Consider the following 25,558-nt stretch of genomic DNA (forward strand, 5'->3'; position numbering starts at 1 on the left):
GCAACAGTATAGTCAACACAGCCTCACAGCATGCAGGGCCATCTCTGGTAACTCAGAAAATGCACGCCGTAACGGTGACAGCAAAAAATCATCCACTAAAAGCAATTCTAGGCCAGGCACAGTGGCTCATACCTGTAAACCCAGCACCTTGAAAGGCCGAGGTGGGCCAACTGCGTGAGCCCAGGAGTTCGAGACCAGCCTGGGCAACATGGTAAAACCCCATCTCTACAAAAAATACAAAAATTAGCCAGGTGTGGTGGCGTGTGCCTGTAGTCCCAGCTACTCGGGAGGCTGAGGCAAGAGGATCACTTGAGCCCAAGAGATCAAGGCTCCAGTGAGCCATGATCACGTAACTACACTCCAGCCTGGGTGACAGAGTGAGACCCCGTCTCAAAAAAAAAAAAAAAAAAAAAAGCGATCCTATACATATAAAATGATGCCATCTGGGGTCTTGTACTACCCATGTGTCTGACTTCATCCAAGGGTTCTTTTAGGCAATCTACTAGAGATTTTTTCTTAGAGAAAAAAAACAAAAACAAAACGGGATACATGTGCAGAATGTGCAGGCTAGTTACATAGGTGTATGTGTGTCATGGTGGTTTGCTGCAGCTATTGACCCGTCCTCTAAGTTCCCTCCCCTCATCCCCACTCCCGAACAGGCCGTGGTGTGTGTGGCTCCCCTCTGTGTCCATGTGTTCTCAATGTTCAACTCCCACTTATGAGTGAGAACATGTGGTATTTGGTTTTCTGTTCCTGTGTTAGTTTGCTGAGGATGATGGCTTCCTGCTTCATCCACGTCCCTGCAATGGACATGGTCTCATTCCTTTTTATGGCTGCATAGTATTCCATGGTGTACATGTGCCACATTTTCTTTATCCAATCTATCAGTGATGGGCATTTGGGTTGGTTCCATGTCTTTGCTATTGTAAATAGTGCTGTAAGAAACATACGCGTGCATGCATCTTTATAGTAGAATGATTTATATTCTTTGGGTATATACCCACTAATGGGATTGCTGGGTCAAATGGTATTTCTGGTTCTAGATCCTTGAGGAATCGCCATTCTGTCTTCCACAACGGGTGAACTAATTTACGTTCCCACCAACAGTGTAAAAGTGTTCTTACTTCCCCACAGCCTCGCCAGCATCTATTGTTTCCTGACTTTTCAATCATCGCCATTCTGACTGGCGTGAGATGGTTTTCTCTCACTCTGTAAGTTGCTTGTTCACTCTGATGATTTCTTTTGCTGTGCAGAAGCTCTTTAGTTGAATTAGATCCCATATGTCAATTTTGGCTTTTGCTGCAATTGCTTTTGGTGTTTTAGTCATGAAGCCTTTGCCCATGCCTATGTCATGAATGGTATTGCTTAGGTTATCTTCCAGGGTTTTTTATGGTTTTGGGCTTTACATTTAAGTCTTTAATCTATCTTGAGTTAATTTTTGTACAAGCTGTAAGGAAGGGGTCCAGTTTCAGTTTTCAGCATATGGCTAGCCAGTTTTCCCAGCAACATTTACTGAATAAGGAGATCCTTTCCCCATTGCTTGTTTTTGGCAGATTTGTCGAAGATCAGATGGGTTGCAGATGTGTGGTGTTATTTCTGAGGTCTCTGTTCTGGCCCACTGGTCTATATGCCTGTTTTGGCACCCGTACCATGCTGTTTTGGTTACTGTAACCTTGTAGTAGTTTGAAGTCAGGTAGCGTGATGCCTCCAGCTTTGTTCTGTTTGCTTAGGATTGTCTTGGCTACAAGGGGTCTTCTTTGATTCCATATGAAATTTAAAACAGGTTTTTCTGTGAAGAATGTCAATGGTAGTTTGATGGGAACAGCACTGAATCTATAAATTACTTTGGGCAATATGGCTCTTTTCATTATATTGAGTCTTCCTATCCATGAGGATGGAATGTTTTTTCCATTTGTTTGTGTCCTCTCTTATTTCCTTGAGCAGTGATTTGTAGTTCTCCTTGAAGAGGTCCTTCACATCCCTTGTTACTTGTATTCCTAGGTATTTTATTCTCTTTGTAGCAATTGTGAATGGGAGTTCACTCATGATTTGGCTCTCTGCTTGCCTACTGTTGGTGTAAAGGAATGCTTGTGATTTTTGCACACTGATTTTGTATGCTGAGACTTCACTGAAGTTGCTTGTCAGTTCAACAAGTTTTTGGGCTGAGATGATAGGGTTTTCTAAACACAAAATCATGTCGTATGCAAACAGAGATAACTTGACTTCCTCTCTTCCTATTTAAATACCCATTATTTCTTTCTCTTGCCTGATTGTCCTGGCCAGAACTTCCAATATCATGTGGAATAGGAGTGGTGAGATAGGGCATCCTTGTTTTGTACCAGTTTTCAAAGAGATGCTTCCAGCTTTCGCCCATTCAGTATGACATTGGCTGTGTCTCTTCCAGGTTTTGGTATTGGGATGATGCTGGCTTCATAAAATGAGTTAGGGAGGAGCCCCTCCTTTTCAAATGTTTGGAATAGTTTCTGAAGGAATGGTACCAGCTCCTCTGTATTTCTGGTAGAATTCAGCTGTGAATCCATTTGATCCTGGGCTTTTTTTGGTTGGTAGGCTATTAATCACTGCCTCAATTTCAGAGCTTATTGGTCTATTCAGGGATTCAACTTCTTCTTGGTTTAGTCTTGGTAGGGTGTATGCATGCAGAAATTTATTCATTTCTTCTAGATTTTCTAGTTTATTTGCATAGAGGTGTTTATAGTATTCTCTGATGGTAGTTTGTATTTCTGTGGGGTCAGTGGTAATATCCCCTTTATCACTTTTTATTGTGTCTATTTGATTCTTCTCTCTCTTATTAGTCTAGCTAGCGGTCTATCTATTTTGTTAATTTTTTCAAAAAACCAGCTCCTGGATTTGTTGATTTTTTGGAGGGTTTTTTAATGTCTCTATCTCCTTCAATTCTTCTCTGATCTTAGTTATTTCTTACCTTCCGCTAGCTTTTGGATTAGTTTGCTCTTACCTATCTAGCTCTTTTAATTGTGATGTTAGGGTATTGATTTGAGATCTTTCTAGCTTTCTGATGTCGGCATTTGGTGCTATAAATTTCCCTCTTAACACTGCTTTAGCTGTGTCCCAGAAATTCTGGTACATTGTCTCTTTGTTCTCATTGGTTTCAAAGAACTACTAGATTTCTGCCTTAATTTCATTATTTACCCAGGAGTCATTCAGGAACAGGTTGTTCAATTTCCATGAAATTATGTGGTTTTGAATGAGTTTCTTAATCCTGAGTTCTACTGTGATTGCACTGTGGTCTGAAAGACTGCCTGAAATGATTTCAGTTCTTTTGCATTTGCTGAGGAGTGTTTTATTTCCAATTGTGTGGTTGATTTTAGAATAAGTGCCATGTGGCACCAAGAAGAATGTATATTCTGTTGATTTGGGGTACAGAATTCTGCAGAATTCTACTAAGTCCACTTAATCCAGAGCTGAGTTCAAGTCCTGAATATCCTTGTTAATTTTCTGTCTCATTGATCTAATACTGACAGTGGGGTGTTAAAGTCTCCCCCTATTATTGTGTGGGAGTCTAAGTCTCTTTGCAGGTCTCTAAGAACTTATTTTATGAATCTGGGTGCTCCTGTATTGGGTACATATATATATTTAGAATAATTAGTTCTTCTTGTTGAATTGTTCCCTTTACCATTATGTAAATGCCCTTCTTTGTCTGTTTTTATTTTTATTGCTTTAAACTCTGTTTTGTCAGAGACTAGGATTGCAACCCCTGCTTTTTTTTTCTTTTTTTTTTCTTTTGCTTTCCATTTGCTTGGTAAATTTTCCTCCATCCCTTTATTTTGAGCCTGTGTGTGTCTTTGCATGTAAGATGGGTCTCCTGAATACACGATACCAATGGGTCTTCACTCCTTATCCAATTTGCCGGTCTGTCTTTTAATGGGGCATTTAGCCCATTTACATTTAAGGTTAATATTGTTATGTGTGAATTTGATCCTGTCATAATGATGTTATTTGGTTATTCTGTACACTAGTTGATGCAGTTTCTTTGTAGTGTCATTGGTCTTTATATTTTCGTGTCTTTTTGCAGTGGCTAGTACCGGTTTTTCCTTACCATATTTAGTGCTACTTTCAGGAGATATTGCAGGGCAGGCCTGGTGGTAACGAAATCGCTCAGCATTTGCTTGTCTGGAAAGGATTTTATTTCTCCTTCACTTACGAAGCTTAATTTGGCTGGATATAAAATTCTGGGATGAAAATTCTTTTCTTTAAGAATGTTGAATATTGGCCCCCAATCTCTTCTGGCTTGTAGAGTTTCTGCTGAGAAGTCCATTGTTAGTCTGATGGGCCTCCCTCTGTAGGTGACCTAACCTTTCTCGCTCTGGCTGCCCTTAGTTTTTCCTTCATTTTGACCCTGGAGAATCTGATGATTATGTGTCTTGGGGTTGATCGTCTCATAGAGTATCTTAATGGTGTTCTCAGTATTTCCTGAATTTGCAGGTTGGCCTGTCTTGGTAGTTTGGGGAAGTTCTCCTGGATAATATCCTGAAGTGTGTTTTTCAGCTTGTTTCCATTCTCCCCATCTCCTTCTGGTACTCCACTCAATCGTGGGTTCGGTCTTTTTATGAGGTCCCATATTTCTTGGAGGCTTTGTTCATTCTTTTTTCTCTATTCTTGCCTGCATGTCTTATTTCAGTAAGGTGGTCTTCAAACTCTGATATCCTTCCTGCCGCTTGGTCGATTCAGCTGTTGATACTTGTTTGTGCTTCACGATACTTGTATATGCTTCACGAAGTTCTTGTGCTGTTTTTCAGCTCCATCAGGTTGCTTATGTTCCTCTCTAAACTGGTTATTCTAGTTAGCAATTCCTCTAACCTTTTATCGAGGTTCTTAGCTTCTTTGCATTGGGTTAGAACATGCTCCTTTACCTCATTGTAGTTTTTTTATAACCCATCTTCTGAAGCCTACTTCTGTCAGTTCGTCCATCTGATCCTCCGTCCAGTTCCGTGCCCTTGATGGAGAGATGTTGCAATCATTTGGAGGAGAAGAGGCACTCTGGTCTTTTGGGTTTTCAGCATTTTTTCATTGATTCTTTCTCATCTTCGTGAGTTTGTCTAGTTTCAGTCTTTGAGGCTACTACCCTTGGATGAGATTTTTGTGGGGACCTTTTATTTTATTGTTGTTGTTGATGCTGTTGTCACTTTCTGCTTGTTTTTCTTTCAATAGTCCAGTCCCTCTTCTGTAAGGCTGCTACAGTTTGCTGGTGGTTCACCTTCAGTCCTTATTCATCTGATTTGCTCCTGTGCCTGGAGATGTCATTCAAGGATGCTGGAGGGCAGCAAAGATGGGTGCCTACTCCTTCTTCTGGGACCTCTGACCTCAAGGGGCACCAACCTGATGCCAGCAGGATCGCTCCTGCACAGGGTACCTGACAAGCCCTGTTGAAGGGTCTCACCCAGTTAGGTGGCAAAGGGAGCAGGACCAGTTTCATGGAGTACTCTGCCCCTTGGTGGAGAGGGTGTGTTTTGCTTGGGGGAAACCCACTCGTCTGGGCTGACAGATTCCTTGGAACTACCAGGAGGAAAAGCTAAGTCTGCTGGTCAGCAGAGACTGCGGCCACCCCTTCCCTACAGGCTGAGGCCCAGGAGATCCGAATTCTGTCCCTTAGCCTTTGGCTGGAGTTATTGGAGATCCTGCAGGGAAGCCCCCCCACCCCAACTAAGGAAGGATGGGTAGCGATTGGGCCTGAAGAGGCACTCTGGCCGCAGACTGCCACAGTCGGTGTGTTGGGCTGTGGGGACAAGTCTTGGGGCCAAGTTGTCCAGCCTCCCTGGCTCTAGGAGGGAAGAAGCGTAGCCTGTGGCTATAGAAATGGGTGCCACCCTTCCCCCCGTCCAGGGAGCTTAGCATATTAGGCAGTTGCCAGTGCCAGTGCTGCCTGCTACCACTCCCCACAGGAGCTCAAAGGGCTTAGACAGCAGGCAGCTGCAGCCGGTACTGGCCACCCCTCCCCAAGGAGTTCTGTAAACTTAAGCAGATTCCAGCTGAGAGGCTGTAAGAATCTGCGTGTTCCGGGGTTGGGATGCTAGGTCCCGGTGGCATGGGTTCACGAGTGGGATCTTCCAATCCCTGGGTCTCACAGTTCCCCGAGCTGGGTAGTGTGCTCACTCACTGCCTGCCTCAGCTGGGGTGAGGGGGGTTCCCCTTCCCCGTGTGGCCCTCAGGTGGGCCGCCACACCACACTGTTCTTCCTTCTCTCTGTGGGTCACGCCAGCCTTCTAGTCAGTTTTGATGAGAGAACCTGGATACCTTGGTTGCTGGTGAAGGACCCACATGCTTATTATGGATTTTTCTGATGGGAGCCTCTGAACACCGTGGCTTCTAGTTGACCATCTTGGCCCCGTCCTCCATAAAATGTTTTTAAATTCACTGATTTGAGTCCTGGAGGCTTGGAAGTCCAAGATCAATCAGCCTACATATGGTGATGACCTTCACGAGTTCTGCAGGCTGAGAAGTTCACGATTAAGGCACCAGCAGGATTGATTATTTGGTGAGGGATGTTCTCTGTTTCCTTCCAACATGGCACCTTGTCGCTGTATCATCCAGAGGGCAAAGGGGAGGAACACTGTGTCTTCACATAGCAGAAAGTGGAAGGGCAAGAGACTAGAAATCTTAATTCTTTCAAAAAAGCTTTAGGCCTTGAACAGCAGAGATGAAAGAAAGAAAAATGGTCCCTGCCTTCTAGGAACTGACTATGTGTTCACATCCACAAAGCAATTGGAGAGAGTAGTCTATTAGGGACATGGGTTTGGAGCAAGACAGAAATGAATGTGAACCCCAGCTCTGCTCCCTGCCAGCTGGTAAGTAACCCATGTTTCTGGAGGGGAGGTTCTACGTGTATGGGAAGAAAGGTGAGAAGCTCAGCAGCCTGCACTCAAGACTAGTATCATAAGCAAAGCTGGGCAGCAGGACAGAAACACCAGCTGCCTGCACAGGCACTAAGCAGAGAAGATGAGATGGATACATAATGGGTGGACCCGTGATAGACAGCTTAAACTGGAGGAGGCATTTGACTGAGCAGCCAGTGAGGAAGCAGGGCTGGTCTTGAGCAAGATAAGTGTGTAACTGTGAAGGAGACCCACCTGTCTATCAATTTTCTAGGTCCACAAGAAAATGTCAAAAGAAAACAGGTGAAGTTACATTTAATAATACGTTCTACTTTACTCCATGTATCCAAGTGATCATTTCAACATGTAAACCGTATTACATTATCGGTAAGATATCTTGCACTCTTTCTTTTTGAACTAAGTCTTTGAAATCCAGTGTGTATTTTATACTTCTACAAGGCATCTCAATCTAGACTGGCCACATTTCAAGCACTCCACAGCCACATGTGGCCCATGGCTACCATACTGGAAATTGCAAAGCTACATGGCAACAAAATAATCCAAGGAACTCCCAGAGGAGGCTGTAGGCTATGAGAGAAGGGGCGGAGGGCGGAGAGGAGAAAATTGCACAGGAAAGAATTTCCAACAGGGCAAGAAGAGGGAAGTATAATTTGCTGTACCTTTCACGGTGGGCCTGGTGCTCTGCGAGGCATCTGATATGATATGATTTCCTCCACCCTCACGGAAATCTGGAAGAAACAGTAAAATAGCAGCAGTGTCACATACCTGACAAGAGCCTAATAGTACATCAATAATAAAGTCAGTATTATCCCATTTTGTTGTGCTAAAAACAAGGCATGATGAGATTAACAAACCTGCAGGCGGCAAGACTTGGCCCAGGGCATTCCAAAGCTCAAGGTCCCTTCCTTTTCACCAGGGGGACCCCAGAGTCCACCATCACAGTAGCCTTTGGCATTAGCTCCCTGAACTGCAACAGTGGAGAAGGCAGACCCCAGGGGTCATCACAGATCACCATGGTCCAAGGAGCAAGAGAAGCATAGCTTTGCCATCTCACTGAGGCCCAAACTCAGTCATCAAGCTGTCCGAGTCCCTCACCACAGTCCAGGGCCACAAGGTGCTGAGCTCATCCATGTTCACAGTAACTCTTGTTATGACGATGGATGCCAACAGTGGTATCTTTTGCACACTCACTCTGAGTGACATGGGAATAGAGAACTTTGCATGTATTGCCTGTCAAACTCCAAAGTCAATCAAGACAGATGTTACTATGCCCAACTTGCTCTCGGTGACACCACTAGGATGGGTGGGGACTGAAATACAGGTCAGTCTGACTGCAAAGTCCTTGTACTTGACCCTTATGCTATGAAGTCTCCACTCATGATCCCCTGCAAGAGTCCTGTGTACTGTCCAGCTACACTGTCCTATGTGGTGAGAAGAAAATGAATGAGGACTGGGGCATCTAGGGCTTCCCACAGACTCGCAGAGCTTCTGGCTGCCAGCCCCTCTGACACTGAAGGCCAGAAGGTCTTGGCTGCTGTGGGGCTGCCCTGTGCACTGTGGGATGCTCAGCAGTACCCCTGCTCTCCATCCATTAGATGACAGTAGCACTCCTTAACCCAGTGTGACAACCAAAACCGTCTCTAGACATTGCCGAGTGTCCCCTGGGGAACAAAAATTACCTTTCTGATTGAAAAGCAATGCACAGACATCCCCCACCTTCCCCGGCAGACATTAGGATGGGTTGTGCATGCTCCGGGCACAGGGCCCTGCCACACTGTCTCAGCTCCCTCACAGCACTTGCAAGATTCTCAATTCCCACAGCACCGCTACTGCAGGAGCCCCAGGAGGGGGACCCACCACAATTGGGTAGGTGCAGGTTCTGTTTGGAGGTAGCTTGTTGTTGTTGTTTTTGAGACAGAGTCTTGCTCTTGTTGCTCAGGCTGGAGTGCAATGGCGCAGTCTCGGCTCACTGCAACCTCCACCTCCTGGGTTTGAGCGATTCTCCTGCCTCAGCCTCCCGAGTAGCTGGGATTACAGGCACCCGCCACCACGCCCGGCTAATATTTTGTGTTTTAGTAGAGACGGGGTTTCACCATGTTGGCCAGGTTGGTCTCGAACTCCTGACCACTTTCAAGGGATCTGCCTGCCTCGGCCTCCCGAAGTGCTGGCATTACAGGCATGAGCCACCGCACCCGGATGCTTTTTTTTTTTTTTTTTTTTTTGAGACAGGGTCTTCCTTTGCTGTCCAGGCTATAGTGCAGCAGTGCCATCATGGCTGGCAGCAGCCTCCAACTCCTGAGCTCAAGTGATCCTCCTTCTTCAGCCTCCCATGTTGCTGGGACCACAGGCATACACCACCATGTCCGGCTAAAAAGAGATGGGGTCTTGTTATATTGCCCATGCTAATCTCGAATTCCTGGGCTCAAAGCTATCTTCCCGTCTCAGCCTCCCAAAGCACTGGGATCACAGGTGTGAGCCATCACACTCAGCCAAGAGCAGCTCCTTTTTTTATTTTTTTACTTTTTGAGACAGGTTTTTGCTCTTGTTGCCCAGGCTAGAGTGCAATGGCCTGATCTCAGCTCACTGCAACCTCTGCCTCCCAGGTTCCAATGAGATTCTCCTGCCTGCCTCAGTCTCCCAAGTAGCTGGGGTTATAGGCACCTGCCAACATGCCCGGCTAATTTTTGTATTTTTAGTAGAGACAGGGTTTCACCATGTTGGCCAGGCTGGTCTCGAACTCCTGACCTCAGGTGATCCACCCGCCTCAGCCTACCAATGTGCTGGAATTACAGACATGAGCCACTGCACCTTGCCAGAGCAGCTCTTAAGAATTCTGACATCAAATGAGACAGCCCTGACCCAAGATGATCATGCGTTCTTTCTGGGGCTGACGTTTATCCCTTTATGTGATGGTCTTGGCCAGCTTGTGACTGAAACAGGATGCGAACATTTTAACTGGATGGCCCCCCTGACCAGCAGTAATAGTTCTGTTCCTCTCTCAGCCTCACAGACATCAGCATTTTTTATTCACTCTTTCCCCTTTCTCCTCCGACCTATGTGGCTGCCCACTGGTACGATGCTGAGTAACTTCCATTACCACGGACAGCACTCTCTTTCATCTTTTTATTGTCCTTTCCCTCCCTGTAATGACTAGTGGGTGAGGTCCTAGGTCACATCAAGGGCAAGCTGGTCTCTAGCATGTATGTGACTCTGCAATGGACAGGAGTGGTGACAAACATCTCAATCTATGACCCTCTTTCAGGGGTTCTGGGAAGGGCACTGATCACGCTGGCATAGTCTAGCCACAGACAATCAGGACACCCGACCACGAGAAAGGGCAGTGGGAACCAAGGAACACATAAGAAGGCTCTATTGCACCATGTTAATGTCGGCGACCAGGGCTGTCCACCTTTCAGCGACAGTCTGTCACCCGTGAGCGCCTCCGCAGGGGCTGCTCCTCAACAAAGCCACCGCGATGCTCTCTGCATCAGGGGAGCCAAGGAAGCAGCGCCTGCTGGAGGGGAGACATTCCAGAACCCCTACCCAAGCCCAAGACCTCAAGCAAGGGGGGCGTCTCCCCGGGCAAAGCGGCCTGACAGATGTGGAACACAGCAAAGCCTCCTCTATCTCATCACTAATGTCCCAACTGCCTTGGGCTCAGATCTCAGCACTGTGCAACCCAAAGAGGAAACCCAGCTCGCAGACAGCACGCAAACCCTAACTGCAAATCGGGAAACTCCTGCCTCCATGTCCCCAGAGGGCAGTAGAGCCGGGGGCAATGTGATTCCCCCACAGGCTTGCTCCAAGACAGTGACCTCAAGGGGCAGCCAGTCTCCTGTGGTCTATGCAGACTTGTCAGATACACGCAAAGAAGGCAAGGGCTGGATCAGCACCTGCTGTGGCTCTCAGTGCTCCTGAACAAACTGCTGGGAGCCCCGGCCCAGCTCAGCCCTCCAGGGCTCAGCCACAGAGCTGCCAGGCCTTTGCTCAGGACTGCATGTTGCACATCCATTATTTTGTTTATCAAGGAGCTGTCAGAGAAAGCAGATTCCTCATTCCTGTTCTCTAGGGCCTATAGGTTTCCAACCTTATTAGTTCAGGGCAGGCTCAAAGGCAGGCCTAAAAACCCTCTTTCCAGCTAGAATTCAATGCATGCTGCTCACCGTCACTCTGACTCACTTCAACCGCCATCTGAAAACACAGGACACTGTCCTCTTCCTTCTTTGCCTTATAAAATGAGTGACAGAGCAACTTAAATGAGGGCCTATCTTTGTTCTCGTAACACACTGATTATGTCAATGACTTTTACTGATAAAACTATGTGTAGGTATCCATGTTATTGAAACGACCGAGACAGAGAACAGAAATCAAATCATTATTTGAACAAAAGACAAAAGAAGAAAAATTAATTTGTATCAAATTTTAGAAACGCATTAGCTGGGAGTAAAGAGCAGGAAAGGAAAAATAGGCCGGGCACAGTGGCTCACGCATGCTTGTAATCCCAGCACTTTGGGAGGCCGGAGCAAGAGGATCACTTGAGCCCAGGAGTTCCAGACCAGCCCAGGAAACTTAGGGAGACCCCATCTCAAAAGAAAGAGAAGAAGGAGAGGAGGAGGGAGGAGGGAGGAGGGAGGAGGGAGGGAGGGAGGGAGGGAGGGAGGGAGGGAGAGAAAGAGAGAGAAAAAGAGAGAAAGAAAAGAAAAGAAAAAAGAAAAGAAGGAGGGAAGGGAAGGAAGGGGAGGGGAGGGGAAGTGAGGGGAGGGGAGGGAGGGAGGAAAGAAGGAGAGAGAGAGAAGAGGGGAGGAAGGGAGGGAGGGAGGGAGGCAGGAAGGGAGGAAAACGCTAATCTCGATCTCCTGGGCTCAAGCAATCCTCCTGTCTCAGCATCCCAATGGAAGCACACTGTTTTGGGTATCCATAGATATGAAGAGAAAGTTTGAAATACCCACCAACGATCTGTGATTAGCACCTACATTTGTGTTACTCGTAGCCAATGTAGCTTTCAAGTTTATGAAACGTAGCACCCCCTGAGCTTAACTACCTGGCTGCTGATGTCTTTGGACATCACCGTATTTGTTATGTTAGGGTTCCTTTTGCTAACTGCTTTTGTGGGCTTTCAGACTTTCTCTGTGTCTTTTTTTTTTTTTTGAGACGGAGTCTGGCTGTGTCTCCCAGGCTGGAGTGCAATGGCAGGATGTTGCCTGACTGCAACCTCCACCTCCTGGGTTCAACTGATTCTCCTGCCTCAGCCTCCCTAGTAGCTGGGAGTACAGGCACACACCACCACACCCAGCTAATTTTTGTATTTTTTGTAGAGACAGGGTGTTGCCATGTTGCCCAGGCTGGTCTCAAACCCCAGGTTCAAGTGATCCCCCCACCTCGGCTTTCCAATGTGTTAGGATTATGGGCGTGAGCCACTGTGCCAGGCCATGGATATCTTTAATGACAAGAACTGTGTGCGTTTGGTTTTAAGACCAAGTGGAGACTTATTTACTTTGCAGCCCTGATGGTTACATGTCCAACCAAAGGTTGTTTAATATTCTCATCACTTTAGACGCTGTAATCATAAGTGTGTCATCTGTCCTTGAAACATGTTTTCAACGATGGAATTTTTAAATACGGGACTTGAGTTTTCAGCACTCTCAAAATTAGAAGGAAAAGGAAAGAGTTGTCCAGAAAAAGGTCATTCTCACGGTCATGAGTTTAAACAACCTTAACCACAGACAGACAACCAGCGTCCTCTCATGGTCATGAGTTTAAACAACCTTAACTACAGACAACTACCGTCCTCTCATAAACCCAACAATCCACTTCATCTCTTGGTTCCCTTTCCAGCCTCATTTGGGGTAGGAACGGCTGATCCCATCAACCAGGTGAGAATCATCTCCATGATTCCTCATGCCACTGACTGGCTTCCATTATGGGTGTAATCATCTTCTGAATAAGAGATAGTGCATTTTTCTCAGCAAGCAACACACAGGAGTTCTCCTCATTTCAAACAGCATTATTGCACCTTTAAAAGATTCCATTGAATTGAACCCTAAGAGGCTGCCAGCATTTGCATTTGACCACTTTTAATTTAAAAGAGCCAGTGTCATTTGGTTCAATCTAACGTGGGTGCAAAATAATTGGTATGTACAACTGAAGTCAAAAGTTTGGTTTCCAACTGTGTCAGCCCTGGGGGAGAGGGCAAGACTCTCCTATCCTTTCCAGAAAGACAGAGTTAGAGTTGCAAATCCACCGTGCTCCTTTGGAGATGCCTCCCCACTCCCAGCCCCCTGTAATCACTGAGCAAGGCCCTCTGGCTGTAAGCAAGGGGCACTCTTTGCTCCAGGGTTCTCTGGCTTGTTGGCCAAAACCTTATCCGTTATGCATTGCGGTGTGGGGCTTTCCCTAGTCAGTCCCCACCTCTCTCATCTCCTCAGGCCATGTCCTCAATTTAAACACTTGTACCCCAACTCCTCCTCACTGCATGCTTTCCAGAGGGTCAAAGTGACACACTGGCTTTCATGGTGACTCCTTCAAAATCTCTCCCAAAATATCAATGTGTATTGTGTATACACACTATCAACACTACACTACGTATACACACACAGCCAGGCCTTGTTATTTACAGATTCCGTGTCTGTGAATTTGCCTATTGGCTAACATTTATTTGTAGCTCCAAAATCATTACCTGCAGCACTTTCATAGTCATTCTCAAACATGCAGAGAGCGGCTGTGTCACCAAATGCACGTGTTCCCAGCTGAGGGTGAACGAGGCTCTCGCTCTGTGAACAAGTGTCCTTTTCGCAGTCTATTCACAGTGCCATTTTTTGAAATGTTGTAGTTTCTGGGTGCTTTGCTGCTTAAAATGGCCCCCAGATGCTGCAGTGCTGTCTCATGTTCTGAAGCACAAGGCTGGGATGCGTCTTAGGGGGAAAATACGTGCGTTAGATGAGGTTCGTCCAGGCGTGAGTCACAGTGCTGCTGGCGTGAGTGCAATGTAAAGGAACCAGCAGAAACACACAATGGAAACACATACAACAAAGTTATGCACTGACTGCTTGACAACATTGTGACCAGAGGTTCACAGAAGCCTCACTGTGTATTTTCCCTAGGGGGGATGCTTTCTATACAGTCTCAGCGACTTTATAGAACATAGCTCCAGTGAATAATGGGAATCAAGCGTACGCGTGTACAACATGAAGATGTAGCTATCCCAGTAATCTGTCGGACCTAAAAAAAAAAAGAAACCGAAACCCATCTTGCCGCATTTTCACATTCCGTAGACATCCCTGAATGACCCGTCACTATCCCCTCTCCCTTATGCACTGTTTCTCCTGCTCCTCCACCCTCGATGGTTCCTGCCTCTTCTCTACTAAATCAGGGCTACATACTTGTAGGATAGCTGCGCTCCATCAGAGAAGCCTCTCTGCCCATAGCCCTTTTATGTAAGTGAAATTTGATTAAAATGAACGTCAAGGGCAGCTGCCAAGGCCAAGGAGAAACTGCAGGCAATGAGGGGCAGAGATGAACCCTTCCCTCTGTAGACTGATAGCTCTTGAGCTCATCCCACACGAGGCCCCAACAGCCCCCTTCAATTCCCATGACTCAGCATCTCTCAGGAGCAGCTCTGGTGTTTGTCTCCATGTTTTACGTGGGAAATGGATGGAAAAAATGTAGTACCCAGGTGAGAAGCAAGCGTTGGTTATGAAACAGCATGTCAACTCCTCCTTCCTGTTGTACAACTCCTCTAAGACCTGATGTGGAAACGTTTCCAAGAAAGCAAATGAGCAAAAACAAAGACTCAAGACCGAAATTCCTCTTGTAATGTGAGTGATCCTAACAATGAACCAAATAGGTTTTAACACGTTCACCTTCATGGAAAACTGTTCTAGCCCGAATTCTAAAAGGACCAAATGTATCAGGCAGGAAGGAATCCTTTAAAAAGAGATCAAAGAGTGCTTAAGCAAATTCACAAAAGATGACCAATTTTCAATGAAGATTCTCAAGTTAAATATTTTTAAAATATTTTTTTAAAACTTTTTTTTTTTAAGTTGAAGAAGACTATGAGTTGATTCTCCAAGGACTTTAAAGGAAAACACCTATTACCATGCTTAAAGGCAACACCTGTCACCATGGTTTGAGCTTGTATATCTTCCAAAGAGAACTAAGATAACGAGATAAAGGTAATCGTATTCCTTACTTCCATTTAGACTAAGTGTTTGAACTTGATTTTCTCTGATAGGGTCTAAGTCGGCTTTTAATTATGTCAGACGCACATTAGCAGATAACCAAGAAGTACCCTCAGACCCTATAAGATAACCCTAGAGTACGGAATACGCTGGAGTGTTCTGGCAAATTCTCTTCTGGAATTTGGTTCCTTTCTTTCTTGGTTCCTGTTCATGGCAGTTGAGTCACTCTAACTTCCAGTCAACATAATAATTATACAAATCCGCTGTGATGCCAAGCGAAGATCCCAAATACAACGCTGTAGCCACTGGACCACACCACATGCAGCTCTCAGCACTGGCAGTGGGGGCATGATCCCCCATAGCTCCATCAATTCAGATCAAGGGCTATGAACACTCTCCAAGATGAATCACAGTATGGTGCTAAAACAACCTCAGAGAACGTTTGCCCCAAGCCCTGATACGACAGAAAAAAAGAGACAATTCCTATATTTTCCTGGGACCAGTGTCACAGGGGTGGTTAGGGACAGCATCAGGACTAAACTCAACATTTCTGCTCCCATGAGAGGGTTCCTTCCAAGAAAATAGCCAGTATATCTAACAACAACAAAAATCTACAATTACACGGGTTTTTTGTGTTTGTTTTTTGTTTTTTTTTTTGAGACAAGGTCTTACTCCAGTTGCCCAGGCGGAAGTGCAGTGGCATGATCTCAGGATCTCAGCTCACTACAGCCTCAACCTCCCAGGCTCAGGTGATCCTCCCACCCCAGCCTCCCCAGTAGCTGCGACCAGGCACATACCACCACACCTGGCTAATTTTCTGTATTTTTAGTAGAGATGGAATGTCACCATCTTGCCCAGGCTGGTCTCCAACACATGGGTCCAAGCAATCTGCCTGCCTCAGCTTCCCAAAGTGCTTGGGTTATTATAGGCATGAGCCATCATGTCCAGGCTACATGGGTCTCCCTTGATTTAATCCAGGCAATCATAGATGAGTCCTGGAACTCAAATCGGGCTTAAATAACCCCAATTTCCAAATAAATGAATCAACTAATCCCCAAAAGTCTTCACTTCCTTTTATACATGCTGTACAAGTGGGCGGTGAGAACAGGTCCCCTGCAAGAAGTTAGACTTCCTAGAGGAGCCAGGCAGGAAAATCAGAATCCTCTCCCTCTTGATGAATGAGACAATCTTCCAAGGGACTTAGAGATTGCTTATGTGATAATGCCAGTTCCTGTTCCCTAAGGCACAGCGTAGCAAGTGGGAAAACATCACCTCCATTGAGCATAAAGAGTTCCTAGAAAGCATTCTGGCAAGTGGAATTGAGACTCTGCCCTATGGCACTGATAAGAAGCAGGTGGAGGGAAATGACCGGCGGAATCTCTCTCTATCACACTCCCAGTCACATAGTAATGCACTACATTCATCACTGGCTCAGAAACCCAGCCAATGCCAAAATCGCATTGCTTGTCCTCAAAAGCATGTCTTCTAGCACATTCCCAAATGATTTCATCCTTCCATTCCTTCCTCCCCTTCACACACACACACACACCCTCTAGCCCCAATCTCAACAATATTCCACTCCCTGCATCTGATACCATGCACTTTGTATCACCGTGCTATGAATCAATCAACAAAACGTCTTGGTACAGAGGCATACAGAACAGAAAGGGAAGTTTGATTCCTTCATATGTTGCCTCTAGCTCAAGGCCTCTGGCATAAGTCACAAACACTGCAGGCCTCCACAAAATGCTCACACCAGCTGAGGTGAGGGCTCCCTTTCCAAAAACGGACACTGGTTTTCTCACTACTAAAATCTGACTTTCAAGAGGCTGGCTCATTTTAACGTACAGTTTCTTTAGACAAAACATGATTAGAAATGACCAAGACTGGCAGCATAATGGCATCTGAAACTGTTAGTCCTGCACTTGGAAAAGTGGCAGTTAAAAAAAGCGCAACATGGCTTTCTCATTGTTTTAATGAAGCCAAGTCCTCTTCTTCATTTAGTTCACATACTTCTATTTTCATCTTCTCTTTTACTACGCGTGAATTTCTAGGTCATCTGCTTGTCAGACATACCAGCTTAGTGTCTTAACAGCCAAGGGATGAGAGGCAAGTTAATAAATTAGTAAAAAGAGCAACTGAAAGGTGGACTCTGTTCCTCTCCCTGCATCCCACAAACCACTAACTGTCCTTCCCACATGGGGAGCAAGGAAGAACAGAAGCCTTGCTCCCACAACTACTCCATGTACACAAGGAGAACCACTTCAGTGAATCAATACTAACACTCCCTTAAAAAAGTATTTTGTAACAAAGTTATTTCTATAACTTGCTGGTATAGCCCCCAGAGGCAATACTTGGCTGATCTGAGCATAGCAAATTTCAGGTAACACAGCATCCTCCATGGAAATAAATGCTTGCCGCACACTTTCTAAAAGGAAATCTGTCCTTGCTTGCTGTGTACAATTGAGGTGGGGAATGGAGAAGCTTTAACTCCCTGAATTGTACTTCTGTTGTCCTATCAGCAAGCAATTCCTGATTTTTTTTTTAATATCTGAAACATTTCAATCACCAAAACAACTTGAGGGTAGGAGAAGAAAGGAGGCTGTCAGCTTGGCAATGACAAGGCCCTTTTCTCCTAATTGCCACACAGAAACCGAGCATCAATATGCCAACCATTCAGCCCCAAAAGCCTAGAAAACAGGATTTATAGCAAGGTATAAAAAGCTGGTCCACGCATACTTGATAAATGAGTCTTTAACCACAGAGCACAGAGCACAACTCACATTGCAATTGATACCATTAGCAACTGACTGATCATTATCGTGTGCCGAGTACTGTGCAGAGTAGAAACAAAATATAAAGCATGATCATTGCGATTATGAACTTACTGGCCACTAGCTGGGTGTGGTGGTATGCATCTGTAGTCTCAGCTACTAGGGAGGCTGAGGTGGGAGAATCATTTGAGCCTGGGAGGTCGAGGCTGCAGTGAGCCGAGATCATGCCACTACACTCCAGCCCGGGTGACAGAGTGAGACTCTGTCTCAAAGGAAAAAAAAAATATATATATATACACACACACACACACACACACACACACACACACACACACACACATATACTGACCAAGTGCAGTGATGCAGTGGTACAGTGGCACACACCTGTATCCCAGTACTTTGGGAGGCCTAGACAGGCGGACTGCTTGAGCCCAAGAGTTCAAGACTAGCCTGGGCAATAATAGTGAGACTCCATCTCTACAAAAACAATTTAAAAACTAGCAGAGCATGGTGGCATGCACCTATAGCCCCAAGAGGCTGAGGCAGGAGGATTGCTTTAGCCCAGAAGTTCAAGGCTACAATGAGCTATGATTGAGCCATTGCATTCCAGCCTGGGTAATAGAGTGAGATCCCTTCTCAAAAAATAAAAAATTAAAAACAAATTTTTTTAAGAATTTACAATCTTGCTGGTGAGCAGGAATAAAAGGACAGAAGAAACAGCTGGCAAAAGGCCACTTAGAAAAAAAAAAGCTCATAATAGAAATCTAATAAAACATAGATTTTTCCCACACCAAATAAATGGCCCATTTATTAAGCTACTAATAAACAGCAAGAGCAAATACTTAATACAACAAAGAATTAATACAAGACAAGCAGAAGATATTTTTTAATTACAGAAGTAATAGACCTAGCTAAGACCCTTGGGTTTGAATTCGTCTCTCCACACAACTATCTGCGAGATATTAAACCTTCCTTCCTAGATGTGTCTGTGCCTACTTCCATGGAAAGAATCACCAATTCCCCTTCCCAGTTGAAACAGTCTTGCAGGACATGGTTCTCAAACTACAAAGTGCATGAAAATCACCTGAAAATTGCCTGTTTATGCAGGGTTTCTTGGCCTCAGCACAACTGACATTTGTTGGGCCAGATAATTCTTTGAGGGGGGTTGTCCTGTGCACGTTAGAGTGTTTAGTGGAACCCCTGGCATCTGCCCACTAGATGCCAGGAGCAACCCCCACCCAGTTGTGAAAGGCAAAAATGTTTCCAGACAAGAACAGGGCTCTAAGATGGAATCAAGAAAGCTGCAGGTTTAACAAGCACCCTGGCTAGGTGCAGTGGCTCACACCTGTAATCCCCGCACTTTGGGAGGCCGAGGTGGGAGGACTGCTTGAGCCCAGGAGTTCAAGACTAGTCTGGACAACATGATGAGACTCTGTCTCTACTTAAAAAAAAAAAAAAAAAAAAAACGTTAAAATATTAGCTGAGTGGGGTGAGTGTACACCTGTATTCCCAGCTACTCAGGAGGCTGAGGCGGGAGGACACTTGAGCCCAGAAGGATGAGGCTCCAGTGAGCCATGATCTCACCACTGCACTCCAGTTTGAGTGACAGAGTGAGATCCTGTCTCAAAAATAAAGCAATAAAAAAAAGATAACAGGCACGCAGTCCTTCAAAAATCCGCCAACAGAGCTGATTTTCTAGGGTAGGACTGGATGTATTCACAGTCTCTTCCACAGGGATCATCTTCCCTTCCACCCACAAACATGGCAGAGGCACTGCAATGCTAACTCTTCCATCCTCCCATAATGGAAGTCTATGGCTGCTCCCTTTGCCATGTGATTTTTCAGGGATTTCAGACTAGAACAGCCCTCGCCAACCCGTGGAGGCTGGACCTCACCATGGGACTTGTTTTGGTCAATGGGATGTTAGGGTAGTGACAAAGACTTTAAAAGTGCCTGCATGATTTATCTTGGTTTCCTATACCTGATGGGAAAGGCACAAACAACATGTCCCAGGGTCCCCTGATAAGGAGACACATCATTTCAACCCTAAGCCTAGCCCAGAACCTGACCAGGCCTTCCTATTCCCATATAAGCCCAGGAGAGACACAGCTAACCACTGACTAGTGAGCAAGAAATGATTTAAGCCTCTGAATTTGGGGGCTGTTTGTTATGCAACATCAGCATGGCAGAAGGCTGACCAGTACACTCCCCAACTATTTGTGGGCCAAAATGCTGATTAACAAGCTAATTATTGTTGAGTCTTCTGTCCCTAACTCCACCAGTCTTCCTCCACCATTTTGTGAAGCCACAAACCCAGGGGCTCTTGATCCAGGCCCCAGAAATCCACACACAGCATCTGCAAAGTCGTGGGAGCCAGGCCCCACCTGCCACCTCTGCTTGCTTCATGGTGGTCTCATTCCTTATCCACAGCTGACACAGACTCTGAGACTCCAAGTCCAGAAAAGTAGCTCTGGCAGAGTCCCTGATAAAAGTCCCAAACCGAGAGTGGCAGGGCCCAGAGCAGGGGGTTCTTGGGAAGGAAAGAGGACCTCAACACCCAAGTGTGTCTCTGAACTGTTCAGCAATCTCGGGGCTCTCCAAAATGGAAAGCAAATCCCGGCTCATTCAGAGGGAATCAACACTGAGGGCAAGCATGGTATGGCTCAAACCTGTAATCCCAGCACTTTGGGAGGCCAAGGAGGGAGGATCGCTTGAGACCAGGAGTTTCAGACCAGCCTAGGCAACAAAGTGAGACTCTGTCTCTACTAATCACTCACAATCAACCAACCAATCAATCAAGACTCAGTGAGTGAGCAATACAAACCAAATGGCTCAACAGTACCAGATTTCTCAATTATTCAAGGGACAAAACACAAATGTTAAATAAGCCTATGAATCTTGCAGGCTTCAGAGGAGCAAATTAAGAGACAGAAACAAAGGAAGTAAGGCTCTCCTTGAAGACTGACAATGTAGTAGGCAGAATAATGGCCCCCAAAGATGCTCATGCCCGAATCCCTGGGACCTGAGAATATGTTTCCTTATATGGTAAAGGGGACTTTACAAATGTGATTAAATTAAATATCTTGAGATGTGGGGATTATTCGGATCTTCCGGGTGGGCCCCAATGTAATCACAGGAGCCCGTAAAAGTGGACAGCCTTTCCCAGCCATGGTCTGAGAGAGATGTGCCTATGAAAGGACAGTCAGAGAGGTGCTACGCTGCTCCTCTGCAGATGAAGGAAGGGGCCACAAGCTCGGGAATGCGGCCAGTCTCCAGGAGCTGGAAAAGGCAAGGAGGAAATTCTCCCCTAGAGCTTCCAGGAAAGTTGTGGCCTTGCTAAACCTTGATTTTAGCACGGGGAGACCCATTTCAGACTTCTGGCCTTCAAAACCATAAGAAAATAGTTTTTGCTTAAGCCAGTAAATGCGGTCACTTGTCACAGCAGTGACAAGAAACGAATATGATCAATTATAACACCAACCAGCAAAGTACGATGGCCTTCAGTCTTATCGGTAAGTCCTTCACTGCAGGTAGAGATGCCCCAGAAAATCATGTCCCATGAATGGTTTTAGAAAATCACCCTCCGTATTCTCCAACCCAACCCGGGAAAAGTAATTTTGGTCACACACAGACAAAAGGTTTGATAAATTCAGAAAAGTTTAAACTACCTTATGATTCTGTTCCTGGGTCAGTCAGGGTTGTGACTTTGGGGACGCCGTAGAAAACAGCCTAAGTCTTGCTGCTTGGAATCCCACGACCTCAACTCTGGAAGGAACATCACACAACCCCTTTGGGAAACGCAAGCTTCCTAACTCTTAGGCCAAGAAAGGACCTTCTGACTCCACCCAAAAGATGCAACACAAAAGAGACCTGCAGGCCCAGCTCTAGCTGACGAAAATTGTTTTCTACATTGACCTTTAGGTACAGAAAAGCCGGAGAAATGTGGAGGAACTAGGAACTACAGCAAATGGGAAGGGAGAAAATTACAGTTTATGCTAGAATAGAAGCTGAACTATGAACAATTTTATGAACAATGTTCCATTTGTGAACGATTTTCCATTTTAAATGTAATTGGAGGGAGGAGCAGCCTGTGTCTCTGGCTGACTTATCTCAGAACATTCTTCCACCTTCCTTAATCACCTGGGGTTTTGACAGAACATTTGCAAGAAACTAGAACAACACATACTACAACATGGATGAAACTCAGAAATATGAAGTAAGAATCCGGGCGCAAAAGGTCACACATCACACGATTCTGTATCTATGAAATGTCCAGAATAGAGAAATCCATAGAGGCAGAAACCACATTCAGGGTTGCCAGGGGGCTGGGGAGAAGGGGAAGGGGCAGTGATGTCTTAAGAGGTACAGGGTCTCATTTGGGAGTGATGAAAATGTTAGAAAATTAGACAGTGGTGATGGTTGTGCAACTTTGTAAATACACTAGGAAATTCCTGAATTATATACTTTAGAGGAATGAGTTACGTGTATGCTCAGTAAAGCGGTCATTAAAAAAGAGAAGAAGAAACTAGGATATTAGCCAATAATTACAAGTCACTGCAAATCCAAAATGTAACCATCCTAAGGAGATAAGCCTCCTTACAGAGCCTGGAATCCTCCAGGAATCTGTTCCACCACTTCTCCTGAGTGAAGAATCTGAAAGGAATGAACTGAGGTCAACAGCAAAGATAAGAAGCGGTGACCATAAGTACCTGCAGAATGCGCTCAGGGACAAAGTGGAAGAGCAGGGCTTTACCATCAAATTCAAGAAGATGCTTTTGCAACAAAGAGTCCACAGTAATTTAAAGCTGCTCTCCGTCAATGAAAAAAGTCAAACTGTAAAACATTTGAAGAGATTTATTCTGAGCTGAATATGAGGGACCATGGCCCGTGACACGGCCCTCAGGGGATCCTGAGAACATGTACCCAAGGCGGTTGGGGCATAGCTTGGTTTTATACATTTTAGGGAGATATGAGATATCAAATACATTTAAGATATAGATTGGTTTGGTCCAGAAAGGTGGGACGACTTGAGGCTGGTGGGGGGGGGGGGGGGTGCGGTTCTAGGACAAAATTATTCTGATTGGCAATTGGTTGAAAGAGTTATTATCGGCAAGGCCTGGTAGCTCATGCCTATAATTGCAGTACTCTGAGAGGCCAAGGCAGGCAGATTGCTTCAGTCCAGGACCTCGAGACCAGCCTAGGCAACATGGCAAAACTCCGTCTCTACAAAAAATACAAAAACTAACCAGGTGTGGTGGCACACACCTGTAGTCCTAGTGGCTAGGGAGGCGGAGGTGGGAGGATCGCTTGAGCCCAGGAGGTCAAGGCTACAGTGAGCTGTGACAATGCCATCACACTCCAACCTGGGCAACAGACCTTGTCTCAGTAATACAAAAAAAAAAAAAAAGCCATTATCAATAGAAAAAAAATGTCTGGGTACCATAAGGGGTTGCAGAGGCCTAGATTTTGTCATGCAGATGATACCTCCAGGTAGTAGGCTTCAGAGAAAATAGATTGCAACTGTTTCTTATCAGACTTAAGGTCTGTGTTGATGTTAAATGCTGTTGGCTGTTCATGAATTCCAAAAGGGAGGAAGGCATAATGAAGCATGTTCAAACCCCCTTCCTGTCACGGCCTGAACCAGTTTTTCAGGTTAACTATGGAGTGCCCTGGCCTAGAGGAGGGAGTCCATTCAGATGGTTGACCAGAAGTATTACCTTTCCCCAAACTTAAAAAATAAAATAAAATAAGTAACAAATACATCGATCACACACATCTTCTGGTAACTTTCTAGCTGCTCCAAGGCTTGTTAGATCAGACACCCAAAAGGCAAATTGGCCCCCTTTTGTGAACTGATTTGAGACTGGTTGATTTTGGCAGGGTAGGGGGACGGAGAAAGGATGGATTTTGTTTGCTTGTGAAAGGCAACCTTGATGACTAGCTATGCTTTGCCCAAAGGTTGCAGGGGGCATAGTAGCACCTCAGAGCTCTTGGCACCAGGCACAGCTACAAACTCACCCCATGTGGGCGGGTGCTGACAACACAGCCCTGCCATCCCATCAGAAGGCCATCCCAGCATCTGCAGCAGAGGGCACAATTAGGCCCAATGAGAGCGGACTCCCATTTGGGGGAGTGTCATGGTTTGTGTTTTGCTAACATCAGAACCCGCCTCACCTACTCCAAGTTATTCTTGGTATCCGCCCCTTGCCATAACGAAGCCATGCCCAGAAGCCCAAAGAAAAGACTGACACATTCGATTACACAAACATGGGAGCTTGATGCTTCAAACCACAAGCAACATAACATGGCAAGGAATGGTCTAGAAGAGAAATACCTGAAACAACTAACAAACGATTAACTATCATAACTTACAAAGACTTCCTTTAAGGCAGCAGCCCTCGAAGTCTGTATGGTCCTTGAACCATGGGCACCAGCATCAGCTGGGAGCCCATTAGAAAGACAGTCTTAACCTAGCCCCTCATTCAATGAATCACAAACTCTGGGGATGGGATCTGCCACTCTGTGTGTTGGATTTTCTGGGGTTTGAGGGGAGTATTTATGCAACAAGGTCTTGTGCTCTATCACCCAGGCTGGAGTGCAATCACAGCTCACTGCAGCCTCGAACTCCTGGACTCAAGTGATTCTCCCACTGCAGCCTCTCGAGAAGCTGGGACTACAAGTGCACATAACACCTGGCTTTTTTTTTTTTTCGTAGTGCCAGGGTCGCCCTACGTTGCCCAGGCTGGTCTCGAACTTCTCAGTTCAAGCTATCCTCCTGCCTCAGCCTTCCAAAGCGCTGGAATTCCAGGCATGAGCCACCGTGCCTGGATGCTCTCAGTGTTTTAACTCTGCAGGTGGTTCTAATACATGATGAAGTTTGAGAACCACTGTACAGCCATGTAAACATTTACAGCAGCATTATTCATAATTGTCACAATAAAAAACAAGGAAACAACCCAAATATTCAACAACTGGTGAACGGATACACAAACCATAGTGCATTCATACAGGATGGAATCCTACCCAGCGACAGAGAGGAATGAGTTAGTGACACGTGCAACATGAAGCCCCAAAACCATGATGCTGAGGGAAAGACGCCAGGCAAAAATAATGAGTACATACCATGGGATTTCAGTAATACAAATTGCTAGAAAATGCAACAGTCACAGACCGCCCACCAAAGGCTGCCTGGGGAAAGGGGTATAGGCAGGGGGAGAGACATTACAAAAAAGCACGAGTAAACTTTGGGGAGTGATGGAAATATTCTTTATTTTGATTGTGGTGCTGGTTTCACAAATATGGATATGTGTGTGTATGTGTGTGTGTGTGTGTGTGTGTGTGTGTGTGTGTATGAAAAAACGAGCCAGGCACGGTGGCTCACACTTGTAATCCTAGCACTTTGGAAGGCCAAGGCAGGAGGATCACTTGAACCCAGCAGCCTGAGACCAGCCTGGGCAACATAGGGAACCCTCATCTCTACATTAAAAAATCATCCAGGCGTGGTGACATGTGCCTACAGTCCCAACTACTCAGGAGGCTGAGGCAGGAAGATTGCTTGAGCCCAGGAGATTGAGACCAGCCTGGGTAACATAGTGAGACCTTGTCTCTAAAAAATGTATGTAAATAAACAAAGAAATAAAAAAGAAAAAACAGATTAAAACTGCACACTTCATACAAGTCTAGCTTACTGTACTTCGATATACCTCAGTAAAGATACAAAAATAAGGAAAGCAGATAG

At 45.6% G+C, this 25,558-nt stretch overlaps 1 protein-coding gene across 5 annotated transcripts in view; it reads right to left on the reverse strand.

The window, feature by feature from the left end:
* TBL1X (transducin beta like 1 X-linked) overlaps positions 1–25,558 on the reverse strand; it is a 261,274-nt gene that overhangs the window by 214,630 nt on the left and 21,086 nt on the right. For all 5 annotated transcript variants that reach the window (XM_026449812.1, XM_026449816.1, XM_026449813.1 and 2 more), the window contains exon 2: positions 7,529–7,597. The gene's annotated coding sequence lies outside the window, so the exon portion shown is untranslated. The remainder of the gene's footprint in view (positions 1–7,528; positions 7,598–25,558) is intronic.

This window comes from Piliocolobus tephrosceles, chromosome Y, assembly GCF_002776525.5.
Source record: "Piliocolobus tephrosceles isolate RC106 chromosome Y, ASM277652v3, whole genome shotgun sequence".
Taxonomy (NCBI): Eukaryota; Metazoa; Chordata; class Mammalia; order Primates; family Cercopithecidae; genus Piliocolobus; species Piliocolobus tephrosceles.